At 43.4% G+C, this 12,342-nt stretch overlaps 1 long non-coding RNA gene across 1 annotated transcript in view; it reads left to right on the top strand.

Moving 5' to 3' along the window:
* Positions 1-698: 698 nt before the first annotated feature.
* Positions 699-12,342, top strand: part of LOC120409044 — a 50,418-nt gene continuing 38,774 nt past the window's right edge. Inside the window, exon 1 of the long non-coding RNA XR_005601077.1 lies at positions 699-786. This is a non-coding gene — a long non-coding RNA (uncharacterized LOC120409044). The remainder of the gene's footprint in view (positions 787-12,342) is intronic.

Raw genomic sequence — 12,342 nt, 5'->3', positions numbered from 1 at the left:
GCAAAGGGAGTCTATGGTTGTTTCCCTTGGTCAGAGCTAATCATTTGGTTAACAACAATTTAAATATATATTTAGGATATTGTTTCAAATCTTAATTTGCTTAAAATTCAGTCTTTTGCAGAATTATCTTAGAGATGTGTCACTGCACAGCTTCTCTTATTCCTTGTATAGGATTACAAAGAATGGTCTACATTTTGCTCTTAATGAGAGCTGTGCAAACCCACCGAGAGTGAGATTGTTGGGGTTTAAGTAGAATTTGTCAGTTTCCACATTATCGTACTGAATTTAGTTGGCCAAATTATTTATAATTAGACAGATTTTGCTCTGTTGAAGCTAATGGAATTACAGTGAGGCCCAGATTCTGGTGAACTGCCTTTTTGAAAACATGTACTCAGAGGTGAAAGTAAGCCAGAATGCCCTAGTACGGTATACTGGACCGGCTTCCCCAGGCGGCAATTTAAAGGTCCTGGGGCTTCCAGCACCGGTTGAAACCCCAGGCCCTTTAAATTGCTGCCAGAGCCCCCAGGTAGTGGATGTGGCCGGGACCCCCGGGGCTACGGGGGTGATTTAAAGTATGCTGGGCTCCACTGCGGTAGCGGCGGCTGGGAGGTCTGAGCCCTTTAAATCACTGCCAGAGCCCTGCTGCCGCTACCCCAGGGCTCTGGCGCAGGGCTCAGGTGGCAATTTAAAGGCCCAGGGCTCTGGCTGCCGCTACCGCTTCTTCCGGTTGAGGCCACGCCCCTTCCGGTTGAGGCCCCACCCTTTGCCCAGGACTCCAGCGTACCGGTAAGTCGTTTAAGTTACTTTCACTCCCACATGTACTACATTCTTCTAAATTCTTTGGACTTGGCAGTTTCTCACTCAGTGGAGAGCACTGAGTTGTCTCAAGACTGCATAAATCAGCAAATTCTCCTTTTGCCAAGTCTTTCTGCACATTATAATTTTAATTATTAACAATATGCCCTAATGTGGTTGCCATTATAAAAGCCTGTACCACAATAATAATATTCTCTCCCCAACCCATGTGAAGAATCTGAGAGATCTGAAGTAACTCTGGCAGAAATTAAGTACTGACATTTAGTGTTTTCTACTGTAAACAATCACTTGTCTTTTGAGTTTTTGCTATCAACAGGATTAAATAGCTTTTACCTCACTGACCCATTTGGCATATTTTCCAGATTTGTATTGTTAACACTGAAATTATTTTTTATGAAGTCCTGGAATGTTTTATTTTGCATCATATTAAGTATAACTCAGGTGTATTTCCATTGTGGCAATGTTCTTTGTATATCTGGTGGCTCAGTATCTAGGATATAATTGAATATGTGGTCTTGTGCCAAAAAACATTAAAATACACAAAGGAAGAAAAATCAATAATGGATAGTATTTAAGTGTGGGAGATTATTAACCTTTTTTGTAGTAGTGCAGTCTCTGAAACCTCTCCCTTCCTCTCTGCACTGCCTGATCTCTTAACTCTTGCACAAGAAATTGAAGTGTACAGTTTCAGTGTTTTATGTACATTTCTCAGTATGTCTGCCTGTCTGACTGATAATAAGCTGCCCTATAAGTAAGGTGTTTAAACCCAGTGGGATTGTTTTCTTGTATCAGTTTTTATCTTACTGTGTTGCATAACGTATTACCCTTAGTATTACACAACTGGCCAGGGGACCTCTGGGATTCTGCTTGAGTAAAAACTGCAACATTGGATGTATTTGAAGCATGCAGTATGCTTGACTAAGGCCAATAGTCTGGTCTAGCATGGCAGTTTTTATGTATTGACTTAATTGTTTATTGAATTAAAAGCTGAATTTTTAAAGTAGTCTACGGATACTCAATTTACAGTCCTTCAGTCTGACATATGGCTCTTTTGTTATGTTTGAGTGAGACTCTGCTAATGTTCTATTATTGATCAGTAATGACACCTAGGAAAACGGCTGATTATGTAGGCAGAGATGTGTCTGATTTATTCGTTATTAACACCCAGATTTATTCTCTATTGACCAAGGAGTTAAAGCTACATTATATTACACTGGTTGCTAAATGAAGATTTCTGTTTTGAGGCGTTAGTCTTCAGAAAGTTGCTATAATGGAAGCAATTGTTTAAATGGATTTACTCATTCCTGTTCTAAATAATTTGAATTGTGATTCTCTGAGGACAAAAGGGCTCTTGCCCATCATGTTGAGTACTGCTGTTTTAGACATAGTAGCCCACCCAAAACCCAAAATAGTGGTTTTCAAACTTTTTGAGCTGAGCTCCCCCCTTTGAGTTACAGTTTTTGGTTGCACTCCCTCAACCGAGACAAAAAAAGACAAATGCAAGCCTGCATAGCCTGCTGAGGTTAGTCAGGAGGCAGAGGTGGCGCTCCCTCCCCAAGCCCTGCTATGCAGGGCTAACCTGGGCCCTGCCACTCACCCCCCACACCTTGTACCTCTGCACCCCCCCAGGGGACTGCCCCACAGTGTGAAAACCTCTGTTCTAGGAGGATGAGCTCCTGACTTCACTGAAGATGTCCAGAAATGGAAAAGAGTTTATGTAGCTGAAGAATTATTTGCAATGTTTAAATTTAGAAGACTTCTTTGAAAATCAGATATGTAGTGTGCAATTATTGCTTTCATTTTCTGAGGTGTTGTGTATCTAAAACTCCAGCAGAAGTGAACAGAACCTGTGGATGCACAACACCTGAACAAAAATCACATAGAACTATGATTGACATCCATGGCAAGTAAATTATCAGAAATGTTCTTTTTTATTCACTGTGGGAAATTCAGCCAAATTGTAATGGATGCAACTCAATTAGCGCGAGTTGCATGTGTTTACATTACAATTCAATTTGGCCCTCTTCCTCTACAGTAATATAAATGTTACATAGTCCTTTACATTCATGCTGTGACCTCATTAGGGATGATGCAACAGTGTAATTCCCCTGATATTGTTACACCAGTTCAAGTTTGCCTAGTTTAGACAAGCCCTGAATCACTGAAAGAGGAGAGATTAAAACTCAAGCGTTTTTAGCTTCCAGCCCAATTCAATTGCCTATGCCATGCTGCCTCTCCCATAACAAAAAGTTGCAAGGCAACAGTGAAATAAACTAACAAAATATTAAGAAATACAGATTATTAGCCAGACTTTTCCTGTGACTCAGAAGTTCATCACCAGGTAGGACAGATATCATGGAGTTATTAGCAAGACTAACCTAACATCGTCCATGAGTTGAAACTGAAAGGGGGGAATTCAGCCAGAACAGGTTGCCACAAAAGATCTCTGGGACTGAAAAGGATGAGACATTTAATCAGAGTTACAATAGTACATAATAAGAAAACAAGTTTTGATAGAGAGAGATACCCTTAGAAGACAATCTTTAACTATCCGGTGTTTGAAAAAAACTTTGAGGAGAGCTTTTCACAGCTGGTCCTGGCGACCGTTGGGGAGGGGATACTGAACTAGACAGACCACTGATTTGATCTGGGATGGCATTCCTACCAGGGGCGGCTCTAGGCAGCAGCAAAAGAAGCTGGTGCCTAGGGCGGCAACATCTAGGGGGCGTCCCCTGCGGCCGGCGGTCCGGCCGCAGTCATGCCTGCGGGAGGTCCACCGGAGCCCCGGGATGACCGGAGCTGCCGCAGGCATGACTGCGGAGGGGGCGCTCGTCCCGCGGCTCGGCTGGACCTCCCGCAGGCATGACTGCGGCAGCTCAACCGGAGCCGCCGGACCCGCAGCCGCGGGAGGTCCAGCCGAGCCACGCGGGACCAGCGGTCCCTCTGCAGTCATGCCCGCGGGAGGTCCGCTGCTCCTGCGGCTCCGGGGCACCTCCCGCGCATGACTGCTTGGGGCGGCCAAAAAGCTAGAGCCGCCCCTGATTCCTACGTAGGTTTAGCTCCTTGCTAGACAGAGTTAGTTTGGAATAAATATCGCTTGTAGAACTTTGATTCGCCCTGAACTCTTCTCTCCAAATGACTCAACCCACCACTTTCACTTTGTTAATAATGATCAGCTCCAACCTGCAGTCTGATTATAATGACGTCTCACACACCCTTCCCTGCCTTAACCTGTATGATACCTGCTTGCTATGAAGGTCTCAACTGACCATTTAAAAACTTGGAGGACTGTTTACTCTTTTCTGTCACTTTTGATATCTTCTAAATTTTTTTAGTGGGCACAAGCAAAAATGCAAGGGCGCATTAAATATTGTGTGTATATGAGAGCTGGGCATAAATGCCAATTTTTAATCTGGTCTTGAAGTCCCCCCTTTCCTCACACCTTCCAAATTTAATAATGATTGGATTTAGGGAGGCGGTGTGTGTTCCTGTCTAGGGCATATGTGTTGGAGATAAAGTATATATATAAAGTCAGATCTTAAGTCCGTTAACATGCTGAACATGCCTTTACAGCAATGATTTATAGCCTAACATAACCATGCAGAATCACTTCATTATATTTGAATAATGAAAAGAGTGGCATCAAAATGGCATGTCTCAAGGGAGCTTTCTAAGGCAATACTTTAAACAAATGAATTTTTAGTTAAATTTATTATGAAGTGTGATGGAAACCATTTTTCTTGGCAGTCACATTTTGCAAAATCAATGGATTTTCTCGTGCTGTTTTTTTAAGCTCTTACATAACTAAAGGTCCAAGACATGCAAATTTATGGTTGATATGTTATAGACACAATAGTTATAAAATGCAAAGTTAAGAATGGTCAGTCATAACTCTACCCAATTATGCCTACTTAATATTCCTGGACCTAATTTAGGCCCAAATCCTGCAATCATTACATAATTATGAATATACATAAAATTAATTTTGAATATGTGGACATGAGTATTTCCACCTGAAACATGTATCTAATTTTCTCATCTGATTAGGAAATAGAACAATACCATGCGATTTTATGTATAATCAAACTAGTGGACCCAGATTGAATACTGACAATTTACAAACAAAAAATTATGTTGTTCAAAAATATTTTTGAGGAAAATATGATAGAACCTCTTTAGGATCACTTCTTAACCTCCCCACTTTGGCAACTGCCTCTTTGACTTTCAAGAAGCCTGGACTCTGATCACCTTGGACCAGTGAGTCCTGGAAACTGTCAATTGCAGATATTCTACCCACTTCCAGTCTGTCCCTACCTTCTGTGCCCCTTCTCTGTCCCTCTTCAGGGACTCTTCTCATAAGATACTGTTAAAACAAGAAACGCACTCCCTACTACAACTTGGGGCAGTGAAGGAGATGCCCTTAGGATTCAGGGGCAGGGATTCTCATTCACACTATTGTCTTATCTCAAAGAAGAAAATGGGGTGGCATCCCATTCTGGATCTTTGACATCTTGAATTCATCATTTCAAGTTCAATATGGTGATACTGGCCTTCATAATTCCCTTGATAGATCCTCAAAACTGGTTTGTAGCTTTTGACCTTCAAGATGCCTGCCTTCACATCCATTTGTCCAGGTCATAGGAAATACCTCAGATTGCTAGTAAGAACATTTCATGATCGGTACCCATACCTCACTGTCTGGCTGATCTGAGAGAGATCACCCCATTAGATGACCAACTCAATTCATATAACTTTAAAACTGTTCACCACACTGGGCCTCAGAGTCAGAGAAAAATCTGCGCATACTCTGACTCAAAGCATGGAATTCATAGGAGCAGTGTTAAAGCTGACTACTCACCAGACAAATTCCTTATTATAGAGAACTTACTGACCAACTTTCAAGCTCACCCAAAGACATTAGTAAGAGCATGCATTAGACTTTTGGGACACCTGGCCTCATGAACCTACGTGGTGCAATTTGCCAGACTTTACCTATGATGTACATAAGGATAGTTGAAACTCTGGTGACAGATATCTACACTCAAGAATTGGGAACCCATCTAGATTGCCTTTGAACTCAGGGCATATAATCCCCTCAGGAAGCTCATTTTGCAACTCAGAGCAATCCTCTTGCGATGCAAAATATTTCTGCCTTTACTTCAGAGAATCTCAATCTATATGCTGCTGACAGAAAACATTGCAGCTATGAATTATGGCAGACAAGGAGAAGCAAGGTCATTTCCACTCTTGCAAGGAGTCCATTTGTCTCTGTTCTTGATGTATTCCTCACTGGACCCCACCACTGGCCATGCATCTTCCAGGTTTTCAGAACTTGGTGGCAGATAATCTCAGACTGTTCTCAGACACCCATGATTTGTCCATCAGGTTCAAGTGTTGCAGATCCTCTTTTGCAATTAGAGATAGCCCTCAATAGACCTGATAAACAAGAGGGAAGCACGTCAAAGAATTTGCCTTCTCTAATGTCCCTCACTGTAAAAGGCATCTTCCCTCAGATAATTGTCTGCAGCGTTGGATATCTTTCAGACTCAGTGCTGTTGAATGTCCAAATAACTAAGGGGGCAAAAAATGCTCACTTCCATCTGAGACTAGCCAGAAGACTGTGCCATGATGTCAGACAGATCTATCTACAGGGCTCCACCATTTGTAACCACTAGTTTTGATTATTGCAATTCATATCCTGAATCACATGTGCTGCAAAAACTCAGCTAGTATTTATGTTGACCACATGCGCAGCCCTCTGCATTGCCTCTCATTCTGAGTCCAATTCATAGTCTCCACCCTGACATTTAAAGTACCCCATGGAATATATCCTACCTGCTCTCCTACAATCATGGCCATGTGACAGCTGCTTTCCACTGTAACAGTGAAACTGTACACTGGTAAGTAAAGTCTCATGAGCATGAGAAAATATCATAGGAGCTGGACTTAGAGTATGAAAAGGGTAAGAGTTGCACCATTCTCCCAACTACAGCAAAAGTAATTATTTCTTCAACTTAGCTTCCCTCGGTTCTGCTCACACCACACAAGAAAATTCTGAACTAATGGAGCTCTTTCTCTTATAGGGCTGGAAAGAGAAAAGATTCTTATTTGTAATGGAATTTAATTACATTGATGGGAACTATGCAGGTACCTAGAGTGAGTTTTACTGGTACAAATGCACACAGAAAATATTTCAAAGTTAGGGCGAATAATTTGTTCCACGAATTTCACCTTTTTCCATTCAGAGATTGTTTATGAACAGATTGCAATTTTCAGTTTTTGTAGTAATTCAAAATCATTTAAATAGTTTCTTGAAGATAATTCATGAGCAGTTCATTGTCAATACTTGATAGGAGCGCTATTAGATTTGATTGGGTCACAGTTGGGTCACAGTTTCATTCTGTATGCAGGGTGGATAAGTAACTGATGTGGATACTCATTTAGGCATTCAAAACTTGCTTTCTGAAAATGTTCTAATAGTCCCTTAAATTTCACTGTTTCTATGAACATTCCTATCAGCAAACTCATTGCTGAAAGCAAATGAAAGGAGAAGAAACAGTAAATGTAAATTCAGTGACAAAGAGATTGCACTACAGTACGTATATGAAGTGAATTGAATTTTTTTTATCATTTTTACAGTGCAACTATTTGTAATAAAAGTAATACACACTTTGATTTCAATTATAACACAGAATACTATATGAAAATGTAGAAAAACATCCAAAATACTTAATACATTTCAATTGGTATTCTATAGTGTAACAGTGCTATTAAAACTCTGATTAATCACAATTAATTTTTTTAATTGTGATTAATGTTTTGAGTTAATTGCATGAGTTAATTGCGATTAATCAACAGCCCTACTCTTAACACAATCTTACTTCACTGAGGAAGTATATTATGAAGTGTGACAGATTTATATCTGGGTAACTCCACTAAAGGGAATGCATTACCACCAGAAATTGGCCTATTGTTTCAGGATCTAAATTACCTGATTGACTAATTTAAATTTAGATCCCCCCCAGCAAAGAGAGTTGTAGCTATTATGTAGCTACTCGTACAATTTGATTTACAGTTAAAGTGCTGTAACTTGAGACACTACGACTGTGAGTGTTGATGAAAATGACAAGTATCTGTGGTGGTAAGCAGCTCACCTTACCTTATGGACGAGTTCTAAAAAATTTAGTAGAGTGTTAACTTACTATAGTATTTTTTAAAAGGTATTAATTATTCTACTCTGTAGGTTAGTTAAATTTTAGAGAAAATATATCCTTTCCTGTCAAATTCTATAAACTTTGTCATTTTTATGGAACCCTGTTTCTTTCATCTTAATTTCTACAGGACTGCTACATAAGGGGGATTGGTGGGAAGGAGAGTTTTGGCTTTGTCAGACTTAGTTTCCACTCTCATGCTCTCTTCTTCACTCACCTGCACAGTTTTTCAGAATGTTCTGTGGAGCAAAGACAGATACTACTGCTTTTGTTTTCTTGTGGACTGAAATGAGTTTAGATCAGTGGTGGACAAACTTTTTAGCCTGAGGGCCACATTGAGTTTCCAAGATTGTATGGAGGGCCGGTTAGGGGAGGCTGTGCCTTCCCAAACAGCCAGGCATGGCCCAACCCCCACCCCCATCCAACCCCCTGGCTTCTCACCCCCGGACAGCCCCCCCGGGATCCCTGCCCCATCCATCCATTCCTCCCTGTCCCCTGACTGCCCCCAGATCTCTCGCCCCTGACTGCCCCCCCATCACCCCATCCAACCCCCCCTCCTTCCTGACTGCTCCCCCAGAACCCCTGCCCCCATTCAACCCCCCTGTTCCCCTCCCTCTGACCTCCGTGACCTCTATCTACACCCCCACCCCCTGACCGCCACCCCAAACTCCCCAGCCCTCTATCCAATCCCCCCTGCTCCCTGTCCCCACATGCACTGCCTGGAGCACTGGTGGCTGGCGGCGCTACCGTTGTGCCACCCAGAGCACCAGGACAGTCAGCCATGCTGCCCGGCTGGAGCCAGCCACGCCACCACGCAGCACAGAGCACTGGGTCAGGCAGCACAGCTGCAGAGCCGCGGCCTGGCAAGAGCTTGCAGCCCCGCCGCCCAGAGGATTGTTGCAGCGGTGCAGTGAGCTGAGGCTTCAGGGGAGGAGGAACAGCAGGGGAGGGGCCAGGGGCTAGCCTCCCAGGCCAGGAGCTCGGGCCAGGTAGGAGGGTCCCGAGGGCCAGATGTGGCCCGCGGGCCATAGTTTGCCCACCTCTGGTTTAGATTGTCACTTTAAGAACATAAGAACGGCCATACTGGGTCAGAACAAAGGTCCATCTAGCCCAGTATCCTGTCTACCAACAGTGAGTGAACCTAACAGGTAATGATCAAGTGATCTTTCTCCTGCCATCCATCTCCACCCTCTGACAAACAAAAGCCTGGTCTACACTAGGCGTTTAAACCGGTTTTAGGAGCGTAAAACCGATTTAACGCCACAACCGTCCACACTAGGAGGCACCATATATCGATTTTAATGGCTCTTTAAACCGGTTTCTGTACTCCTCCCTAACGAGAGGAGTAACGCTAGTATCGGTATTAACATATCGGATTAGGGTTAGTGTGGACGCTGATCGACGGTATTGGCCTCCGGGAGCTATCCCACAGTGCACCACTGACCGCTCTGGACAGCAATCTGAACTCGGATGCAGTGGCCAGGTAGACAGGAAAAGCCCCGCGAACTTTTGAATATTTCCTGTTTGCCCAGCGTGGAGCTCCGATCAGCCCGGGTGACGATGCAGTTAAAAATCAAAATAAAGAAAGAGCTCTCGCATGGACCATGCGGATGTGATCACTGTAAGGGCAGGTAAATCTGTTCTATCAGCGCTCCGTTACAGAAGATGAAATTCAAAATCATTTTTAAAAAATCTCCAGACAGACGCCATAGCAGGGGCTCAGCGCACTGCTGCGTGACAAACGTAACGGAAAGCCCAAGAATCAAATGGATGCTCATGGACTGGAGGACTCAAGCTATCCCACAGTTCCTGCAGTCTCCGAAAAGTATTTGCATTCTTGGCTGAGCTCCAAATGCTTCTAGGGTCAAACACAGTGTCCGCGGTGGGTCAGGGCATAGCTCGGCAATTTACGCACCCCCCCACCCACCCCCAGAAGTGAAAGGGAAAACAATCCTCTCTTGACTCTTTAACATGTCACCCTATCTTTACTGAATGCTGCAGATAGACCCGATGCTGCAGCACTGAACCCCAACATCCTTGCTTCGCCCCGCCATGGGTGGCTGATGGTGCAATATGACTGGTACCCGTCCTCATCATCAGCCTATTGGCAAAAGGGGCAGTGCAAAAGGACTGATAACCATGATGACCAGCATCTGTTAGGTCGATCAAGGGCGCCTGGTCCTAATTTTTCATGGTAGATGGTGCAATATGGCTGATAACCATCATCGTCATAGAAACAGGGGCTGAGCTCCATCAGCCCCACCCTTCATGTGTAAAGAAAAGATTCAAGTGCCCCTGAACTAGCAGAGGGATGCTGGGCTCCTCTCCTACACACTCCTTACTGTCCTGTCTGGACTATCATAGCAGCTGGAGGCTGCCTTCCACTCATATCTCACTAACAAATCACTGTGTCTTATTCCTGCATTCTTTATTACATCATCACACAAGTGGGGGGAAAATGCTACGGTAGCCCAGGAAGGCTGAGGGAAGAACGGAATCAACAGGTGGGGTTGTTGCAGGAGCACCCCCTGTAAATAGAATACAGCTCATAATTTCTGCAGGATCTGACACAGAGCAGCTGTGCTCTTTGGTTCTATGATACAGTGGTTCTCTAGTACACTTGCCCATATTCTAGGCAGGACTAGGGGACTTGCCCATATTCTAGGGGACTTGCCCATATTCTAGGCAGGACTGATTCTATTTTTAGATACCAAAAAGGAGGGATTGACTCAGGGAGTCATTCCCAATTTTGGCTTTTGCGCCCCTGGCTAAGAGCAGCCAGGGGCACTTATGACAGCAGCAAATGGAACAGTGCAAAAGGACTGGTAGCCACAATCATCTTATTACCAATTTATGGTATGGTAGATGGTGCAATATGGCTGATAACCATCCCTGCTATCATGCAAAAGCAAAAGCATGCTGCTGTGTAGCGCTGCTGAATCGCCTCTGTGAGCGGCATCTAGTACACATACGGTGACAGTCACAAAAGGCTAAACAGGCTCCATGATTGCCATGCTATGGCATCTTCCAGGGCAATCCAGGGAAAAAAGGCATGAAATGCTTGTCTGCCGTTGCTTTCCCAGCGGAAGGAGTGACTGACGACATTTACCCAGAACCACCCGCGACAATGAATTTCTCAACCCGGAAATTCAAAGGGGCGGGGCGGCGGGGTTGGCTGCGGGAACTATGGGATAGCTACGGAGTAGCTACCCACAGTGCAATGCTCCAGAAATCGACGCTAGCCTCGGACCGTGGACGCACACCACCGATTTAATGTGTTTAGTGTGGCCACGCACACTCGATTTTATAAAATCTGTTTTACAAAACCGGTTTATGCAAATTCGGAATAGTCCCGTAGTGTAGACGTACCCAAACAGAGGCTAGGGACACCATTCCTTACTCAGCCTGGTTAATAGCCATTAATGGACTTAATCTCCACGAATTTATCCAGTTCTCTTTTAAACACTGTTATAGTCCTAGCCTTTACAACCTCCTCAGGCATGGAGTTCCACAAGTTGACTGTGCGCTGTGTGAAGAACTTCCTTTTTTTTGTTTTAAACCTGCTGCCCATTAATTTCATTTGGTGACCCCTCGTTCTTGTATTATGGGAATAAGTAAATAGCTTTTCCTTATCTACTTTCTCCACATCACTCATGATTTTATATACCTCTGTCATATCCCCCCTTAGTTTCCTCTTTTCCAAGCTGAAAAGTCCTAGCCTCTTTAATCTCTCCTCATATGGGACCCGTTCCAAACCTCTAATCATTTTAGTTGCCCTTCTCTGAACCTTTTCTAGTGCCAGTATATCTTTTTTGAGATGAGGAGACGACATCTGTACTCAGTATTCAAGATGTGGGCGTACCATCGATTTTATGTAAGGGCAATAATATATTCTCCGTCTTATTCTCTATCCCCTTTTTGATTCTCTCTATATTATTCATAGTTGGGTTTCCTATTTGTTAGACACACTTAAGGCTTCAAGTGACTTTGGATTATTTGTTACAGAGCTTTATGATGGTTTATAGTCTGCTCTAGTTACCATTTCATTAAATATTCCAGAGTTAGTGAAGCAGAGGGCAACACTGAGTTTGATCTGCATGTGGCTTTTTCCTCAGTACATCGTTCTTTGCATTGCAGTGTTGCTCAGATCCATTTATATACTGGTAATATATATTACCCACAAAATACATTAAGAAGGTTAAGTTTGCAAAATCAAGTACAGATAGTCAATATAAGGAGTTCCCAAATATCTCTGCAAACTTTGTTTATACATGCAGTACATATTCCAGCAAGGCTATGTTGGATGTGGGAGCTT

This window comes from Mauremys reevesii, linkage group 7, assembly GCF_016161935.1.
Source record: "Mauremys reevesii isolate NIE-2019 linkage group 7, ASM1616193v1, whole genome shotgun sequence".
Classification (NCBI taxonomy): domain Eukaryota; kingdom Metazoa; phylum Chordata; order Testudines; family Geoemydidae; genus Mauremys; species Mauremys reevesii.
The sequence above is the reverse complement of the archived record's forward strand: the minus strand, read 5'-3'. Positions and strand labels throughout refer to the sequence as shown.